The following is a 20,589-nucleotide window of genomic DNA, read 5'->3' on the forward strand; positions in this document are numbered from 1 at the left end:
CTCCCTGGCTCAGATCTGTAAGGCTGCAACTTGGTTATCAGTCCACACATTCACCAGATTTTATCAGGTGGATGTCAGAGGGCAAGAGGATATCGCCTTTGGGCGCAGTGTACTGTAGGCTGCAGTTTAGGTCCTTCGGTCCTTGGCGGTCTATATATTATGATCTGTGTCTCCCTCCCCTGAATCTGAGCATTGCTTTGGGTCATCCCACTATGTAATGAAGCTCCTGTGTCCCGTGATGTATGATCAAGAAAATAGGATTTTTATATACAGCTTACCTGTAAAATCCTTTTCTTGAGAGTACATCACGGGACACAGCGCTCCCACCCCTCTTGGGTTTTACGTGGTTTCCTATTGCTTTGCTACAAAACTGAGGTGCCTCCCATATGGAAGGGGTTATATAGGGGAGGAATTCTCCTTAATTGGGGGTTAACCAGTGTCCAATCACCAGAGGTGCCTATATAACCCACTATGTAATGAAGCTTCTGTGTCCCGTGATGTACTCTCAAGAAAAGGATTTTACAGGTAAGCTGTATATAAAAATCCTATTTTTTATGTTGTTGGCGTTGACCTGTTTTTTTTTGCTTGTTTCCCAAGATGACCATCTTGGCGTTTGTCAAGAGGGTGAGAGTGCCCAAAGAAAGTGCCTACGGCCAAATCACCCTGAAAGTGCCCGATCTTGTCTGATCTCGGAGGCTAAGCATTGTCGGGCCTGATTAGTAACTGGAAGGGAGACCGACTGGGAATACCAGGTGCCGTAGGCTTCTTTTTATGTTGCTGGCGTTGACATGTTTTTTTTTTCCGCTTGTTTCCCAAGGTGACCATCTTGGCATTTGTCAAGAGGGCTGAGAGAGCCCAAAGAAATCTCCTACGGCCACATCACCCTGAAAGCCCCCGATCTTATCTGATCTCAGAGGTTAAGCAGGGTCCAGCCTGGATAGTACCTAATTACAGGTGCCGTAGGAATCTTTTTATATTGTTGGCTTTGACCTGTTTTTTTTCGCTTGTTTCCCAAGGTGACCATTTTAGCATCTGTCAAGAGTTTTGAGTATGTCCCAAAGCGTTTGCCTAAGGCCCCATCACCCTGAAAGCGCCCGATCTCAGAGGCTAAGCAGGGTCAGGGCCAGATGGGAGACCGCCAGGGTCTATGTTGTTGGCGTTGACCTGTTTTTTTTCACTTGTTTCCCAAGATGACCATCTTGGCATTTGTTAAGAGGGTTGAGAGTGTCTGAATAGAACACCTATGGCCACATCACCCTGAAAGCGCACAATCTCATCTGATCTCAGAGGCCTAGCAGTGTACGGCCTGGTTAATACCTGTATGGGAGACCATCTGTGAATACCAGGTGCCGTAGGCTTCTTTTTATGTTGTTGGTGTTGACCTGTTTATTTTCGCTTGTTTCCCAAGGTGACCATCTTGGCGTTTAACAAGAGGGTCCAGAGTGCCCAAAGAGACCACCTACGGCCCCATCACCCTGAAAGCACCCAATCTTGTCTGATCTCAGAGGCTAAGCAGTGTCAGGCCTGGTTAATACCAGTACGGGAGAACGTCTGGGAATAACAGGTGCCGTAGGCTTCTTTTTATGTTATTGGCCTTGACCTGGTTTCTTTTTTCACTTGTTTCCCAAGGTGACCATCTTGGCATTTGTCAAGAGGGTTGAGAGTGCCCAAAGAGATCACCTACGGCCCCATCACCATGAAAGCACCCAATCTTGTCTGATCTCGGAGGCTAAACAGTGTCGGGCCTGGTTAGTACCTGGATGGGAGACCGCCTGGGATTTCTCAATGCCATATGCTTTTTTTTTTAAGTTGTTGGCATTGACTTAGTTTTTTTTTGCTTGTTTCCCAAGGTGACCATCTTGGCGTTTGTCAAGAGGGTTGAAAGTGCCTGAAGGGATTGCCTACGGGCACATCACCCTGAAAGCACCTGATCTCGTTTGATGTTGGAGGCTAAGAAGAGTCTGGCCTTGTTAGTACGTGGATGGGAGACCACCTGGGAATACCAGGTGTCGTAGGCTTCTTTTTATGTTGTTGGCGTTGACCTGTTTTTTTTTAGCTTGTTTCCCAAGGTCACCATCTTGGTGTTTGTCAAGAGGGTTGAGAGTGCCAGAAGAGATTGCCTATGGCCACATCACTCTGAAAGCACCCAATCTTGTCTGATCTTGGAGGCTAAGAAGAGTCAGGCCTGGTTAGTACCTGGATGGGAGACCACCTGGGAATACCAGTTATTGTAAGCTTCTTTTTATGTTGTTGGCGTTGATTCCTTTTTTTTTTTTTCGCTTGTTTCCCAAGGTGACCATCTTGGCATTTGTCAAGAGGGTTGAGAGTGCCCAAAGAGATCGCTTACAGCAGCATCACCCTGAAAAAGCCCTATCTCTTCTCATCTCTGAGGCTAAGAAGGGTTGGGCCTAGTTAGTACCTGGATGGGAGATGGCGTTGGAATACCAGGTGCCGTATTCTTCTTTTTATGTTGTTGACATTGACCTGTCTTTTTTCGCTTGTATCTCAAGGTGACTATCTTGGCATTTGTCAAGAGGGTTGAGAGTGCCCAAAGAGATTGCATATGGGCACATAACCCTGAAAGCGCCCGATCTCCTCTGATCTCAGAGGCTAAACAGGGTTGGGCCTTGCTAGTACCTGGATTGGAGACAACCTGGGAATACTAGGTGCTGTAGGCTTCTTTTTATGTTGTTGGCGTTGACTTGTTTTTGTTTTGTTTGTTTACCAAGGTGACCATCTTGGTGTTTGTCAAGAGGGTTGAGAGTGCCTGAAGAGCTTGCCTATGGCCACATAACCCTGAAAGCACCAGATCTCGTCTGATCTCAGAGACTAAACAGGGTCGGGCCTTGTTAATCCCTGGTGGATCCTAGGTCGTGGAGGCTGTTGTCTTATGCCGACCTTCAATCTAAATTTGATCTCCCACGACAGAGTTTTTATAGTTATTTACAGATACGACATTACGCCCAGACCATATCTTCTGACCTGCGCTTTTCTCCACCCTCCGCATTTGAGACTGTGATCCTAGCGGGCTCGGCCCAAAGGGGATTGGTATCAACCATCTATAAAATAATCAACGCTCCCCCTAAAGCTTTGAAAGGCAACCATACCTATATGCATAAGTGGGAGGAGGCATTGGGTGAGGAGATTACGGAGGAGCAGTGGCAGTTGATATGGTCCCAGGCCTCGAAAAGCTCGATGTGCACACTGTACCGGGAGAATGCGTATAAAATTTTATTTTTTTGGTATATGACCCCGGACGTTTTACATGCCATCTATCCCGCCTCATCCGACAGATGCTGGAGATGCCAGGCCCACAGGGGAACATTGTTCCACATTTACTGGCGGTGCCCCCTCGTGGTTCCCTTCTGGGAAGAGGTCCAGCGCCTCTTGACTACTGTACTAGATCAGCAAGTGACATTAGACCCTAATGCCCCGTACACACGAGCGGACTTTTCGACATCCAAACTCCGACGGACTGAGTCCGTCAGACTATCCGATCGTGTGTGGGCTGCAACGGACTTTAGCTTCGCTAAAGTCTGACGGACTTTAGAAATGAAGCATGCTTCAAATTTTCCAGACGGAACTCCGCCGGACCCGGTCCCCTTCGAAAAATCCGCTCGTGTGTGTGCTACTCCGACGGACTAAAACCGACGCTAGGGCAGCTATTGGCTACTGTCTATGAACTTCCTACGTCGAATCCAGTCGTACGTCATCACGTTCGACTCCGTCGGAGTTTGGTGTGATGGTGTGTGGTCAAGTCCGTTCGGTCGAAAAGTCCGCCAGAACTCCGGCGGAACTCCGCTAGAACTCCGTCGGAAGTCTGTCAGACTTAATCCCTCTCGTGTGTACGGGGCATAAGACTTTCCTGCTGGGCATCCCCTTTCCCAAATTGACAAAGTCCCGAAAGAAACTGTCGAGACATATCCTGACAGCGGCGAGGTGTCTCATTGCCCTGCATTGGAAAAAAGTACAGCCTCCCACCCTAGACGCGCTCCATACTAGAATTAGAGACGTGGAATTGATGGAGAGGATGACCGCCAGGATACAGGACCGGATAGAGGCTCATGACGTGGTTTGGAGCCCATGGAAACTTCGGGAGGACCAGCTGTGATTCGCTGCCGAGACCGCACACGAGTGAAATATTTGTAGATCTAAGCATATAGATATTGGGATCTCTCGCTGGCTAATGTGACGGTTGGCGCTATACTCTTGTATCCAGTGTTGGCCTGGTTGATCGGGGGGGAGTCTATTTGGCCAGGTCTATGCCTGTTCCAGAGGGCTGCCTGTGGATCGAAGGGCGGAAGATCCCATAGTTTGCTCATTTTCTTTCTTGTGGAACTATTCTAATGTAATGCGACATGATGTGTAATGCATTGTTGGAAACAATAAAAAGTTAATTGACAAAAAAAAATGAACATACTCCCTAAATGTACCTATCTTTTCCAAGCTCTTCTGATCCAGAGTCCAGTCCCGTTTTTTAAGCAAGCTCAATCCCTGCTCACTCAATTTAACTGGGACCACAAAAATCCCAGACTTAAGTGGTCACAGCTGACATTGTCTAAACAACAGGGAGGGTTGGTTCTCCCTGACTTGCGATGCTACTACCTGGCCTCCCATCTGGGGTGTGTATTGGACTGGAATGGAAACAAACTTTCTAAGCTCTGGGTGCAACTAGGACAATCTCACTCCCGAATTCCGCTAAGAAGCGCCATGTGGTGCTATAAGGATTTACCCACAGAATTGACGTCACATCCCACTATAGGGGCTTCATTGAAAGTCAGTCAACTGATCGCTACCCAAAACACACTCACGTCTTTGACTTCCCCCCTATTCCCTATACGTGACCATCCGAACGTTGAACCGGGGACCCACTTAGAAATTCCAACCTAGACCATGCGTCTAAATTCGTCATTGATGGAAAATGGCCTTCTTTCTCAACCCTAACAGATCCCACAGGGCTTTTCCAACTGCCTTTTTGGAGAGCGGCGCAACAACATCATTTTCTCCATTCCATCCCCAATGCTCAAACTTTCGCCCGCCCTCAGATGGAGTTTGAGACTCTATGCAGGAGCGAAGGCCCTTTGGTCCACATTCTCTCTCAAACAGATCACCCACACTTAACCTGTCTGTCCAACTGGGAAAAGGACCTTAATTGCTCGTTTTCCCCAGCACAGAGACAACGCATTATCACTTTGGCTCTCAAAACCTCGCTGTGCACGAAGATAGAAACTTTAAACTTCTCACCAGGTGGTATTTGACACCATCAAAGCTGCATAAATAATTCCCCTCTTCCTCGAACTTATGCTGGAGGTGTGGAGAAGAAGAGGGCACGTTGCTCCACATTTTTTGGTCCTGCCCCAGCTTGGTGGACTTCTGGACAGAGATCCGATGCATAACACAAAAATTCTTGTACTTTATCCGTGCCTTGAATCATTATGATTGATGGAAGGCAGACTCACATTTGCGAATATACCTGTATCAAGTATTGTTCAGCTGCTTTTTGCTCTGTATTTCTCTGTTGCATTATGTACTCTGGGGACCGTCTTCCCCTGTTTGGAAAAAAAAAAAAGAAGCCTACGACAACTGGTATTCCCAGGCGGTCTCCCATCCAGGCATTAACCAGGCCCAACCCTGCTTAGCCTCCAAGATCAGATGAGATGGAACAGATTCAGGGTGATGTGGCTGTAGCCAATATCTTCAGGCACTTTCAACTCTCTTGACAAATGCCAAGATGGTCACCTTGGGAACAAGCGGAAAAAAATAGGTCAACAGCAACAACATAACAAGAAGCCTACGGCATCTGGAAATCCCAGGCGGTCTCCCATCCAGGGATTAAACTGGTCCCAACCCTGCTTAGCCTCTGAGATCAGATGAGATTGGGCTCTTTCAGGGTGATGTGGCCGTAGGAGATTTCTTCAGGCACTCTCAACCCTCTTGACTAACGCCAAGATGGTCACTTTGGGAAACAAACAAAAAAAAACAAGTTAACGCCAACAACATAAGAAGAAGTCTACAGCACCTAGTATTGGGAATACTAGGTGCTGTAGACTTCTTGTGGTCTCCCATCCAGGTATTAACAAGGCCCGACCCTGTTTAGTCTCTGAGATCAGAGGAGATCTGGTGCTTTCAGGGTTATGTGGCCATAGGCAAGCTCTTCAGGCACTCTCAACCCTCTTGACAAACACCAAGATGGTCACCTTGGTAAACAAACAAAACAAAAACAAATCAACGCCAACAACATAAAAAGAAGCCTACAGCACCTAGTATTCCCAGGTGGTCTCCAATCCAGGTACTAGCAAGGCCCAACCCTGTTTAGCCTCTGAGATCAGAGGAGATCGGGCGCTTTCAGGCTTATGTGCCCATATGCAATCTCTTTGGGCACTCTCAATCCTCTTGACAAATGCCAAGATAGTCACCTTGAGAAACAAGCGAAAAAAGACAGGTCAATGTCAACAACATAAAAAGAAGAATACGGCACCTGGTATTCCAACGCCATCTCCCATCCAGGTACTAACTAGGCCCAACCCTTCTTAGCCTCAGAGATGAGAAGAGATAGGGCTTTTTCAGGGTGATGCTGCTGTAAGCGATCTCTTTGGGCACTCTCAACCCCCTTGACAAATGCCAAGATGGTCACCTTGGCAAACAAGCGGAAAAAAACAAACTAATCAACGCCAACAACATAAAAAGAAGCCTACAATAACTGGTATTCCCAGGTGGTCTCCCAGTACTAACCAGGCCTGACTCTTCTTAGCCTCCAAGATCAGACAAGATTGGGTGCTTTCAGAGTGATGTGGCCATAGGCAATCTCTTCAGGCACTCTCAACCCTCTTGACAAACACCAAGATGGTGACCTTGGGAAACAAGCTAAAAAAAAACAGGTCAACGCCAACAACATAAAAAGAAGCCTATGACACCTGGTATTCCCGGGTGCTTTCAGGGTGATGTGCCCGTAGGCAATCCCTTCAGGCACTTTCAACCCTCTTGACAAGCGCCAAGATGGTCACCTTGGGAATCAAGCAACAACTTAAAAAAAAGCCTATGGCATTGAGAAATCCCAGGCGGTCTCACATCCTGGTACTAACCAGGTCCCAACCCTGCTTAGCCTCTGAGATCAAATGAGATTGGGCTCTTTCAGGGTGATGCAGCCATAGTAGATTTTTTTCAGGCACGCTCAACCCTCTTGACAAACGCCAAGATGGTCACCTTGGGAAGCAAACAAAAAATCAAGTCAACGCCAATAACATAAAAAGAAGCCCAGTATTAGCCCAGTAAGTATTCCCAGGTGGTCTCCCATCCAGGTATTAACAAGGCACGACCCTTTCTAGCCTCTGAGATCAGAGGAGATTGGGTGCTTTCACGGTGATGTGCCCATGGGCAATCTCTTTGGGCACTCTCATCCCTCTTGAAAAATGGCAAGATAGTCACCCTGGGAAACAAGCGAAAAAAAACAGGTCAACGCCAACAACATGAAAAGAAGAATACGGCACCTGGTATTCCAAGGCCATCTTCCATTCAAGTACTAACTAGGCCCAACCCTTCTTAGCCTCCAAGATCAGAAGAGATAGGGTGCTTTTAGGGTGATGCTGCTGTAAGCGATCTCTTTAAGCACTCTCTACCCTCTTGACAAATGCCAAGATGATCACTTCGGGAAACAAGCGAAAAAAAACAGGTCAACACCAACAACATAAAAAGAAGCCTGCGGCATCTGGAAAACCCAGGCGGTCTCCCATCCAGGTACAAACCAGGCCCAACCCTGCATAGCCTCTGAGACCAGACGAGATTGGGTGCTTTCAGGGTGTTGTGCCCGTAGGAAATTTCTTTGTGCACTCTCAACCCTCTTGACAAATGGCAAGATGGTCACCTTGGGAAAAAAAGGGAAAAAAAACAGGTCAACGCCGACAACTTAATGAGAATCCTACGGCACCTGGTATTCCCAGGCTGTCTCCCGTCCAGGTACTAACCAGGCCCATCGCTGCTTAGCCTCCAAGATCAGATGAGATTGGGCTCTCTCAGGGTGATTTGGCCGTAGGCACTCTCTTTGGGCACTCTGAAGCCTCTTGACAAAAGCCAAGATGCTCACCTTGGGAAAAAAGCTAAAAAAAACAGGTCAAAGCCAACAACATAAAAAGAAGCCTACGGCATCCGGTATTCCCAGGCGATCTCCCAATCAAGACACTAACCAGGCCACATCCTTCTATGGCACCTGGTCTTCCCAGGCAGTCTCCCATCCAGGTACTAACCAGGCCTGACACTGCTTAGCCTCTGAAATCAGACGAGATCGGATGCTTTCAGGGTGATGTGGCCATAAGCATTCTCCTCAAGACACGCCCAACCCTCTTGACAAACGCCAAGATGGTCGCCTTCAGAAACAAGCGAAAAAAACAGGTCAAAGCCAACAACATAAAAAGAAGCCTATGGCACCTGGTATTCCCAGGCGGTCTCCCATCCAGGTACTAACCAGGCCTGACACTGTTTAGCCTCCGAGATCAGACGAGATTGGGCGCTTTCAGGGTGATGGGGCCGTAGGTGATCTCTTCGGACACTCTCAACCCTCTTGACAAATGCCAAGATGGTCACCTTGGGAAACAAGTGAAAAAAAAAAACAGGTCAAGGCCAATAACATAAAAAGAAGCCTACGGCACCTGTTATTCCCAGACGTTCTCCTATCCTGGTATTAACCAGGCCCGACACTGCTTAGCCTCCGAGATCAGACAAGATCGGGTGCTTTCAGGGTGATGGGGCCGTAGGTGATCTCTTTGGGCACTCTCGACCCTCTTGTTAAACGCCAAGATGGTCAACTTGGGAAACAAGCGAAAATAAACAGGTCAACACCAACAACATAAAAAGAAGCCTACGGCACCTGGTATTCACAGATGGTCTCCCATACAGGTATTAACCAGGCCGTACACTGCTAGGCCTCTGAGATCAGATGAGATTGTGCGCTTTCAATGTGATGTGGCCATAGGTGTTCTATTCAGACACTCTCAACCCTCTTGACAAATGCCAAGATGGTCATCTTGGGAAAAAAGTAAAAAAAAAACAGGTCAACGCCAACAACATAGACCCTGGCGGGCTCCCATCTGACCCTGACCCTGCTTAGCCTCTGAGATCGGGCGCTTTCAGGGTGATGTGGCCTAAGGCGAACGCTTCGGGACATACTCAAAACTCTTGACAGATGCTAAAATGGTCACCTTGGGAAACAAGCGGAAAAAAAACAGGTCAAAGCCAACAATATAAAAAGATTCCTACGGCACCTGTAATTAGGTACTATCCAGACCGGACCCTGCTTAGCCTCTGAGATCAGATGAGATCAGGCGCTTTCAGGGTGATGTGGCCGTAGGAGATTTCTTTGGGCTCTCTCAGCCCTCTTGACAAATGCCAAGATGGTCACCTTGGGAAACAAGCGGAAAAAAAAAACATGTCAACGCCAACAGCATAAAAAGAAGCCTACGGTACCTGGTATTCCCAGTCGGTCTCCCCTCCAGTTACTAATCAGGCCCGACAATGCTTAGCCTCCGAGATCAGACAAGATTGGGCACTTTCAGGGTGATTTGGCCGTAGGCACTTTCTTTGGGCACTCTCACCCTCTTGACAAACGCTAAGATGGTCATCTTGGGAAACAAGCAAAAAAAAACAGGTCAACGCCAACAACATAAAAAATAGGATTTTTATATACAGCTTACCTGTAAAATCCTTTTCTTGAGAGTACATCACGGGACACAGGAGCTTCATTACATAGTGGGTTATATAGGCACCTCTGGTGATTGGACACTGGTTAACCCCCAATTAAGGAAAATTCCTCCGCTATATAACCCCTCCCATATGGGAGGCACCTCAGTTTTGTAGCAAAGCAATAGGAAACCACGTAAAACCCAAGAGGGGTGGGAGCCCTGTGTCCCGTGATGTACTCTCAAGAAAAGGATTTTACAGGTAAGCTGTATATAAAAATCCTATTTTCTTGATCATACATCACGGGACACAGGAGCTTCATTACATAGTGGGATGTCCCAAAGCAATGCTCAGATTGAGGGGAGGGAGACACAGATCATAATATATAGACCGCCAAGGACCGGAGGACCTAAACTGCAACCTACAGTACACTGCGCCCAAAGGCGATATCCTCTTGCCCTCTGACATCCACCTGATAGAATCTGGTGAATGTGTGGACTGTTGACCAAGTTGCAGCCTTACAGATCTGAGCCAGGGAGGCCTGGTGATGCACTGCCCAAGAAGCACTTACAGCCCTAGTTGAGTGCGCTTTCACTTGAAAAGGAGGGATCTTCCCTTTAACACTATAGGCCTTGCCCTTACCACATCCAAAGATTCTTCTTCTGCGGACTGTGGGTCCGGAAAAAAGGATGGTAGGCTTACATCTTGATTCAAATGGAATCCTGAAACCACCTTAGGCAGAAAGGACCTGTTGGGACGCATTACCACCCGGTCCTTATGAATAATTAGATACGGTTCTTTACTGGAGAGAGCTGCTAGTTCTGACACTCTTCTAGCCGTGGATATGGCTACCAAGAAAACCAATTTTTTAGTCAAAAGAACTAACGAAGCCTGATGCAAAGGTTCAAAAGGTTGCCCCTGCAAAGCTGAGAGAACCAAATTCAGATCCCATGGGCATACCGGAGGTTTGACTGGCGGCCTTATCCGCATAGCCCCCTGGATGAAAGCCCGCACCAGGGAATGCGATGCAAGTGGTTTCTGAAAAAACACTGACAAGGCCGAAATATGCACCTTGATAGTGCTTACGGCCAAATTCATTTCTAGGCCTGACTGGAGGAAGGCCAAGATCCTGCTAATGACATACTTTCTAGGATGACATTTCCTGAGTTCACAACAGGAAACATATGCCCTCCAGATTTTGTAGTAAATAAGCCTGGAGGCCGGCTTTCTGGCATTGACCAGAATAGAAAGGACTGGCAACGAAAAGCCCACGGTCTCTCAGAATGTGGGTCTCAGCAGCCAAACCGTCAAATTCAGACTGTGTGAAGCAGGACTGTGTAAAGCAGGACCCTGTGAGAGCAGATCTGGCTGGAGAGGGAGGATCCACGGCTTGCCTACTGCCAACTTCATGATCTCTGCGTACCACGGTCGCCTGGGCAAAGCAAGGGGCTACCAAAAGAACCGACTTTGTTTCCCTCTTGACTCTTCCCAGGAACCGCAACAGAAGCAGGCACGGGGGGAAGGCATAAATCAAATTGTACTGATCCCAGGGAACTGTCAGAGCATCCGACCCCTGAGCGAGTGTACCTCTTGTCCTTGACACAAATTTGGCCAGTTTTCTGTTGAACCTGGACGCAAACAGATCTACGTCTGGAGTACCCCACCTGCGACATATGTTCCAAAACACGTCGGGGTGCAGAGCCCATTCTCCTGGGCACAACTGCTGGTGGCGCAGAAAATCCGCCTGCCAATTTTCCACTCCTGGAATGAAGACTGCAGAAAGGCATGGAACATGCCTTTCTGCCCAGACAAGTATGTGATTCACCTCTTTTTGCGCAACCAGACTCCTGGTACCGCCCTGGTGATTGATATAGGCCACTGCTGTGGCATTGTCGGACTGAACCCAAACAGGGAGACCCCGTAGTCTGAAAGACCAGTTTATGAGAGCCATATAAACTGCCCGGATCTCCAAGACATTTATGAGCAATAGCTTCTCGATTGCAGACCATTTCCACTGCGAGCACGTCTCCTCCAACACTGCTCCCCAGCCTGTCAGGCTGCCATTTGTCATAATAATCTTCCATGGAAGAGGAAGAAAAGTTTTGCCTTTCAGCAAATTCTCGGTTTGTAACGAGACTCTTAGACTCATTAGACGAGACTCTTGCGTGTCCCTGGGGATAGACGCATAGGAAGATCCAAGGACTGGGGCTTCCTGTTCCAAGCCGCAAGGATGCATCTTTGCAGAGGCCTTGAGTGGAACTGGGCGAATGGAACGGCCTCAAAGGAGGCGACCATTTTCCCTAACAGTCTCATGCACAACCGAATGGGGGAAGATCTTCTGCCCAGAATTAGGCGCACCAGATCCCCAATGGCCAAGGCTTTTGGCCTTGGTAGAAACACCTTGCCCTGAGCAGTGTCGATAACCATACCCAGGTATTCCAACCTGGTAGCAGGCTGTAGGGACGACTTTTCTAGGTTTATAATCCAACCTAGGCGTTCCAGCTGTTCTAGCGTTCTGGTAACACTGTGGTTCAGGAGCGCTACTGTTTTCTCTATGAGAAGCCAATCGTCTAGATAAGCCATGACGGCTATACCCTGATCTCTTAGGTTTGCCAAGAGAGGGTCCAGAATCTTTGTGAAGACTCGAGGGGCCGTAGCTAGCCCGAACGGCAAGGCCACAAATTGAAAATGGCGCCGCTCTACCGCGAACCTTAGATACTTTTGGTGTGCGGGAAAAATTGGCACATGGAGATATGCATCCTTGATGTCTATTGATGCCATAAACTCCCCCCCTTGCAGGGAGGAGACCACAGTGCGAATTGACTGTATTCAGAAGGACCGGATGCGTAAAAAACGGTTCAGATCCTTCAGATCCAGGATAGGTCTGACACTTCCATTTGGCTTTGGAACGGTGAAGAGATTCGAGTAAAACCCTGAACCCTGTTCTTTTGAGTCCACTTCTACTATCACCCCCTGGGATAGTAAGTGATCTAAGGCCAGAAATAGCGGTCTGTGCTTTACTGGGTCCCTGGGGATCCTTGACCTTAGAAAGCGAGAAGGTGGAATCTCCTGAAACTCCAGCTTGTAGACCAGAGATACCGAAGAGATCACCCACTCATCCCGGATCTCTTCCCGCCAGGCTTCTGCAAACTGCAAGAGCCTTCCCCCCACTTGGCCGAGCGGGGGCGCCCCTTCACAAGGAAGCTTTCGGGCTCTGCTTGGCAGGCTTTCGCCCCCAGGATTTCTTCTGCCCCTGGGCCCGGCCTTGAGCCTTTCCTGTAGAGGGGGGTTGAGAAGGCCGTCGCCACTGCTTAGAGCTTGATGCTCTGGGAGAGAGAGAACGCCTAAATGATGGACGTTTGCTCCTTTTGACTGGAAGGAGAGTAGATTTACCCCCTGAAATTTTTTGGACGAATTTGTCTAATTCTTCTCCAAACAAACGTTCCCCTTTAAACGGGAACCCAATCAAATACTTCTTGCATGATAGCTCAGCTGCCCAATTCTTTAGCCATAGGGCCCTTCGCATGTGTACCAACTGGAGAGACCAACGAGATGCTTGTTGGACAGAATCCAAAATCGCATCAATCATGAAACACAGAATTTGAAGTATTTCTGCATAATTCTCCACTTCCTCACTGGGAAGGAGGCCAAGCATCTGCTTAACCTGTTCCTTGAGGAACTGACACAACCCCACAGCTGCGACTGTAGGTTGCACTACAGTGCCAGTCATGGAAAAGGAGGCTTTTAATAATGTTTCCAGATTCTTATCAGTTGGATCTTTAAATACCTGAGCATTATCCAAAGGACAGGTCAGGTTTCTATTCACGCAAGAAACAGCCGCATCGACAGATGGGACCCCCCATTTCTTGGTGAAACTTTCCTCCAGAGGATAAAGCATAGAAAACCTTTTAGGAGGAGCAAACAGTTTATCGGGATGTCCCCAATCCTCATACAACAATTTATCCATTAAGGGATTAATTGGAAAGGAAAAGGCAGGTTGTGGGATTTTCCTGACTCCCAGGGAAGAAACAGAGGACGTAGCGATCTCAGCAGCAGGCATTCTGAATGTGGTACGCACCAATTCAGTATAATACTGCACCTGTTTTCTGAGCGCCTGGGTGGAGGGGACTCTCTCCTCTTCCTCTGATTCATCCGACTGCTCAAGATCCCTGTCCCAAGATAGGGATCTCTCCTCATTGTCAGAAGTGTCATCTGAAAGAGGAATCTCAGTAGAGGGAGGGGATCTACCCCTTTTCCTGCTATCTTTCAGGGAAGCTGAAATAAAATTCATGATTCTCCCTTCAAAACCCTCCAATGTAGCCCTAAGGGAGTCCTCAGTGATGTATACCGGGGCTGAAATATTAGGAGAGGCTGCAAATCCTGACGGGGCACTGACTCATCCTGTGAGGCTGACTCCAGTCTTGCAGGGGGGGGGATGGTAACCTACAGGCATTTTTAGAACCCCTAGACCTAGGCGGTGACTTACCAGTGTCCTTGTTATCTCCCCCTGAGACCCTCTTACGAGGAGACATAGTCCTAAGCTACAAAGCAGAGGTACTAGTACAAAGTGCAATCACTGTTGTGCTTAAAGTCTCACAATAAATATATATGCTTAAACTACACAACCTGATGCTGACTAGGTGTCTTAGGTTTGCCTGGATCCAATCCCTTGGGATGCTTACTGCCCACAGCTCCTGTGTCTCCACTTACAGCCCCCTGACGCTCTGGGCTGTAAAACTGCCGCCTGGCGCCTGCGCAGAACAGCGCCGTGCAAACCGAACGACGCGGCTCGCAAACACACTCCTGCCTCCTCCATTAGCACGGGAGCGTGCTTGGCGCGCGTGCACGAGGACTGCCGGTATCCAGGGGGAAGGGAATTGCCTTTGGAGCTGTCTGGGACCCCCAGACTACGTGGGACCCCTGTATTACCTTCATTGTGGCAGAGATTGCAGTGGAGACATGAGTCATCTGGGAGAACCAGGCTTCACTGAGCGTGTATATCTGAAAGGCATGTAAGTATGCATCAGGCTGCTCTTACTCCCCCTAGTGGTGGAAACCAGGTAAGACATACAACTACACTGAAGAAATCCATAATATAATTTATACAGGATTAACTTCCCTTACCTGTCCTCGCCGCAGGAATTGCTGAAAACAGACAGATTCCAGCCTTCACCCATCACGGCAGGGCAGAGTTGTGCCAACCTTCAGGTTTTTTTTTGGGGTTCCTTCTCAGAAGAACCTCCTACCTGGACCCTGTAAAAGACTCTGCCAGAAACTTTCGTGCCACTATGTAAATAGTACAGTAAGTCTGGTTTTCCCAGAGCCCAGTCTTCCAATAGGAGAGGACTTACAGGCAAAACCTTGTTTCTTCAGATGACGAGGCCCGGGTACCATATCATCTTGGGAGTCAAAATATCGGCCCGAGATATGGATACGGTTTGTTGTAGCCCTTAGGCCCCCGCAGGGACCTGCACAGAACTTTCTTCATAGCACATGTTTTACGTGACCAACCACCACTGGCGAAGGGAAAAATGAGGTGCCTCCCATATGGGAGGGGTTATATAGGGAAGGAATTCTCCTTAATCGGGAGTTAACCAGTGTCCAATCACCAGAGGTGCCTATATAACCCATTATGTAATGATCCTGTGTCCCGTGATGTATAATCAAGAAATAAGCATACGGCACCTGGTATTCCCAGTCGGTCTTCCATCCAGTTACTAATCAGGCCCGACAATGCTTAACCTCCGAGATCAGACAAGATCGGGCACTTTCAAGGGGATGGGGCCATAGACGATCTCTTTGGGCACTCTCAACCATCTTGACAAACGCCAACATGGTGATCTTGGGAAACAAGCTAAAAAAACAAGTCATTGCCAACATTGGAGGCTAAGCAGGGTTGGGCAATCAGTTTCCTTGCCTGAAATAGGCATCTCAGAACTGCCATCTGGCTGCTTCCCGGGTTTCCAACTCCTTCAACTAATCCCAGGAGACAATACTTCGCCTCCATCCGGGTGGAGGTTCCAAACACCCGATCAATGGTTCCTGTCACCTCCGTCCAGTAGGAGATCAACTTCGGGCATCTCCAAAACATGTGCATCATGTCTCCCCCCATGTTCCCGCACCGGGGGCAACTTGCGTGCGGCCGTTCGGCCAAATTGAAAAAGTTTACGAGGAGCATAATAAGTTCTATATAATAAGAACAAATGTGACATCCTCTGAGAGGAGAGCCACAATTGACCACAGGCAGTATTCCTGTGGCCAATTATAGCTCAAGGGGGTTTAGTACACACCCCACACTATATAAGGCCGCCAGCGCGGGCCGAGAATAGGGAGCAAGGTCTTATAGTATTGTGCGGTATATCCATCAGGGCCCAGAGCCTTACCCACCTTCGGAGGTCCCACGGCCATCTGGACTTCTTCCAGTGTGATCGGGTCCTCCAAGTACTCCCGTGATTCCGATGAGAGGGTTGGTAGACCAGAACCAATTACATATCTGTCTATATTGTCCTGTCCGGACCCTGAATCGGGCAGGTTGTAGAGATCAGAGTAACATTTTTCAAAGACTTTGGCTATTTGGGTTGGGGTAGAGGCCCTCTGGCCATTCTCATCTATCAATCTGTGGTATGTAAGAGGCAGATTTCTTTTTTTTATTTTTTATTAATGTTTATTGAAGAAAAGAAGCATGTACAATAACATAAAAGACAATACGTGAACCAGCACAGGGGACAGTCGTATCACACCATCAGCAACCATGGTTCAAGGCAAAGTTTTGCCCATGAGGGCCTAGCTAATAGAGGTAGTATATGAACTGGAACCACCGTCAGGATTTCAAAGTCACATGACTATGTGATCAATACGAATCACTGCTGCTGGAACCATCAAACCTCTGCGGTAATGAGAATACACCCTTCTCTTCCATTATAAGAGAGGAAACACGATTGACAGATATGGAGAAAGAAAAAAAAAGGGAGAAAGAAAGAAAGAGGCAGGAAATAAAGAACATAGAAAAGGGTGGGGAATGTAAGGGTGGGGAGGGGGGAAGGGGGGGGGGGGTAGGGGGATGGAGGTCCGCCTCTGATATCAGCTCCAAAATTACCAATAGATGCCGTTAAAGACTGACCAATAGGACAACTTACATGGCTTAATATTGCGGAGCGTAATTTAACAGGAAAGAAATCCAAAGCGTTAGTTGCAGTACCTTCATAAAACTGAGTAATCGCTGCATTACTCTAAATTTAAAAGTTGTTCCGGTAGCACTGAGAAGACTGATATTAGATGAGTGATCTACACATTTTGTTTACTATTGCAGAGAGATACCGGTTAAATGTTAATATCTTAATATTTAATGTGCTGCGGTGTAAGGTAGAAATAAGATGGTTTTGTGGGAGTTGGTTTACCAGGATTTAGAGATCGTAATCTGGTTATTCTCATAATAAATATAGCAAAAAAACTCAGATTAATATTGAGACAGTATATACAGGTCGGATTTAAGTGGAAATACACGAAATAAGAGCCACGGCGAGTGTAGGTTTTGATCAATCAGGTTCATTACGTGTCTTTAATCATGTAGTGAATATACCCCAAATATAGCATAAGGAAGAGAAAGGATAATAACTGTCAAAGGATGACATGACAAAAAGACAAACTGCATTAGAAATGTGAATGTGAATTAGACATGAAATGTCAATCCCCATTGGTTACTTACAGGTAGCCATTAATAAAAGTAACACGGCTACGTACAGCAAAGTTTCAGCTAAGCAGCTAAATATTACTTAATATTGCAGAGCTTAAGTATTGCAGTTGAAAAGAGATCGGAAGCGTTTGTTGCAGTAGCTTCAAAATGACTGAGATATCATTTCATTACTCTAAATGCAAAAGTTATCCCGGTAGCACTGAGTGGACTGATATTAGACGAGTTATCGTTGTAGTACAAATTCAGTTTCCTATAGCAGAGATATACCAGCTAAATGTGAGAAGAGCAATTAAACTGTTCACATCGATAGCATTGTATTACTCTTAATATGTGCAGCGTGTAAAGAAGCAAAATATTGTTTTGTTTTATCCTAAAATTAGCAGTATACGTAATAAAGGTTTAGCAAAATTAGAAAGGATAATATTGAGACAGTATATACAGGTCGAGTTTAAGTGGAAATACACAAAATATCTAGCTTACCTTTACATTGTTCAATAGAGCGTTGCGAAGTAATACCAAGGCAAAATGTTGGAATAGCAATTAGATGAGATGATTGCTGTAATCATGAAATATCAGCAAATATCAGCAACGTGTCTCAAAGAGACAAATTGGATTAGAGATGTGAGATAGACATGAAATGTCAATACCCATTGGTTACTTACATGTAACCATTAATACAGTTAACGCGGCTACATACAGCAAAGTGTGAGCTAAGCAGCTAAAGGGTATATTATATTTAAGAGTAAATTGACGTAGCTTGTAAATTCCAACGTGTAAATCGTTCCATTAATTTTGTTACGCACGAAGACGGCTTACAACTGACTGTTTTTCGTTTCCACTGGTTATCGGCATAATGTATCAGTAACCCTGAACATTAATAGTGATAGACAGTTTACATTAGGATGTATGCTTGATGTGAATGTAAAATAGTTGCATTATGTGTTATTAATGTAATCAAACTTTATTGCTATCCTTTGGTACTGCAACCACTTCTCAATCAAGTAAACCGTCCCACTGCTTTTCTCACATTTTGCTGCTGTTAAAAAATGGGTTGCCAGTGTTATGTGTTACAAATGGTTATCAGTGTGACAGTTAATGTGGAGAAGAAGTAATACACAAAATAGAGTCAGAAAGAGAATCCTATTGCATAGAGCTAGAGAGATGGTTGCATTACTCTTAATGTGCAGTGTGTAAAAGGTTTTAAAAAGATGGTTTTGTGTGAAGTTTTCTTTAACGTAAAATTAGCTGTACATTATGGTTACGTTTACAATGATTTAGAGATAGTAATCTCTATAATATAATAATAATAAGTATATTGAGGCAGTATATATAGGTCGAGATAAAGTGAATACACAAAAGGGTTCAGTTGCAAAGGCAGAATGTCGGAATATGCAATGAGATTAGATGGTTGCAATATGAGAAATATGAGTACGGCTAAAATACAGAAAAACAGTACATAATTTAAGAGTACAGTAGAATATAGTATAAATTATTTAAGATTAAATTGACTTAGCTTGAAAAAAGTTTAAATCGTTGAGTAAATCGTTGAGTAAATCGTTGAGTAAATCGTAAATTTATCACCTAAGTTAACTCTGAGATTATGATTAATTTGACAGTTCCAATACGCGGTCCTTTTCACTGGTATAATCATAATGTAATATCAGTATTTGCTATCAGTAAATGTTAAAAATTTAAGACGGTTTAAATTAGAATATGGAATTGATATGGATTTTAAAGCGGTACATAAATTTTCTGAAGCATATGGCAGAAAGACGGCTTACACTGCTTTTCTCACATTTTGCTGCGGTAAAAAGAAATGTTTTGTCACTGTGTTTTAACTGTGACTTGTTTGCTTATGTCATGACAGCTTCATACGGGTTGAGCAATGAAACAGTTTTATTAAGATGTAAGACTAGTTTTATTCTCTACATATATGCTTTTCAGAGAGTTGTATAATAGAGACGACCAATAGGACATTTAAATGGCTTAATATAGCAGGGAGGAAGTATCGCTGTTCAACGGTAAGAGATTGAAAGCTTAGCTTGATAGTCTAAATTTAAAGGATATGCCGGTACCACTGAGAAAGCTTATAGTAGACTAGTTGTTCTTTGCCTTACACAATCCTATTATTATTATTAAGATCCTAGTGCAGAGAGATACTCAGTTAATGTCAGAGATACTCGGTTAATGTCAGAAAAGCAATAAAACTGTTTACATCGTTAGCGAGCGATAGTTACATTACTCTTAGTATGTGCAGCATGTCTGGTGGTTTGGATGTATGCTTAATGTGAATGTAAAATAGTTGCATTATGTGTTATTAATGTAATCAAACTTTATTGCTATCCTTTGGTACTGCAACCACTTCTCAGTCAAGTAAACCGTCCCACTGCTTTTCTCACATTTTGCTGCTGTTAAAAAATGGGTTGCCAGTGTTATCTGTTACAAATGGTTATCAGTGTGACAGTTATTGTGGAGAAGACGTAATACACCAAATAGAGTCAGAAAGAGAATCCTATTGCATAGAGGTAGAGAAATGGTTGCATTACTCTTAATGTGCAGTATGTAAAAGGATTTAAAAAGATGGTTTTGGTTGAAGTTTGCTTTAACGTAAAATTACTTGTACATTATAACTATGGTTACGTTTACAATGATTTAGAGATAGTAATCTCTATAATATAATAATAATAAGTATAATGAGGCAGAAGGGTTCAAGGGATAGTTGCAAAGTAATATCCTCATTAAGGCAGAATGTCGGAATAGCAATGAGATTAGATGGTTGCAACATAACACGAAATATGAGTACGGCTAAAATACAGAAAAACAGTACATAATTTAATAGTACCGTAGAATATACTATAAATTATTTAAGATTAAATTGATTTAGCTTGAAAAAATCTAAGTTTAAATCGTTGAGTAAATCGTTGAGTAAATCGTAAATGTATCAGCTAAATTAACTCTGAGATTATGAATAATTTGACAGTTCCATTACGCGGTCCTTTTCACTAGTATAATCATAATGTAATATCAGTAATTGATATCAGTAAATGTTAAAATTTTAAGACGGTTTAAATTAGGATGTGGAATTGATATGGATTTAAAAGCGGTACATTATCTTTCTGAAGCATTTCTGGCAGAAAGACGGCTTACACTGCTTTTCTCACATTTTGCTGCGTTAAAAAGATATGTTTTGTCACTGTGTTTTCACTGTGACTTATTTGCTTATGTCA

At 45.4% G+C, this 20,589-nt stretch overlaps 9 pseudogenes; 3 read left to right on the top strand and 6 right to left on the bottom strand.

The window, feature by feature from the left end:
- Positions 1 to 645: 645 nt before the first annotated feature.
- LOC143928738 (5S ribosomal RNA) lies at positions 646 to 764 on the top strand (annotated as a pseudogene).
- Positions 765 to 2,118: 1,354 nt separating this feature from the next.
- On the top strand, positions 2,119 to 2,237 carry LOC143928875 (5S ribosomal RNA; annotated as a pseudogene).
- Positions 2,238 to 2,559: 322 nt separating this feature from the next.
- Positions 2,560 to 2,678, top strand: LOC143928941 (5S ribosomal RNA; annotated as a pseudogene).
- A 5,234-nt stretch (positions 2,679 to 7,912) lies between these two features.
- LOC143928766 (5S ribosomal RNA) lies at positions 7,913 to 8,031 on the bottom strand (annotated as a pseudogene).
- Positions 8,032 to 8,191: 160 nt separating this feature from the next.
- On the bottom strand, positions 8,192 to 8,310 carry LOC143928991 (5S ribosomal RNA; annotated as a pseudogene).
- A 99-nt stretch (positions 8,311 to 8,409) lies between these two features.
- LOC143928726 (5S ribosomal RNA) lies at positions 8,410 to 8,528 on the bottom strand (annotated as a pseudogene).
- Positions 8,529 to 8,630: 102 nt separating this feature from the next.
- On the bottom strand, positions 8,631 to 8,749 carry LOC143928856 (5S ribosomal RNA; annotated as a pseudogene).
- Positions 8,750 to 9,444: 695 nt separating this feature from the next.
- LOC143929103 (5S ribosomal RNA) lies at positions 9,445 to 9,563 on the bottom strand (annotated as a pseudogene).
- Positions 9,564 to 15,342: 5,779 nt separating this feature from the next.
- On the bottom strand, positions 15,343 to 15,461 carry LOC143929122 (5S ribosomal RNA; annotated as a pseudogene).
- Positions 15,462 to 20,589: the final 5,128 nt, after the last annotated feature.

This window comes from Lithobates pipiens, unplaced genomic scaffold, assembly GCF_037356315.1.
Source record: "Lithobates pipiens isolate NorthernLeopardFrog02 unplaced genomic scaffold, aLitPip1_a1.2 Scaffold_23, whole genome shotgun sequence".
In the NCBI taxonomy this organism is placed as follows: domain Eukaryota; kingdom Metazoa; phylum Chordata; class Amphibia; order Anura; family Ranidae; genus Lithobates; species Lithobates pipiens.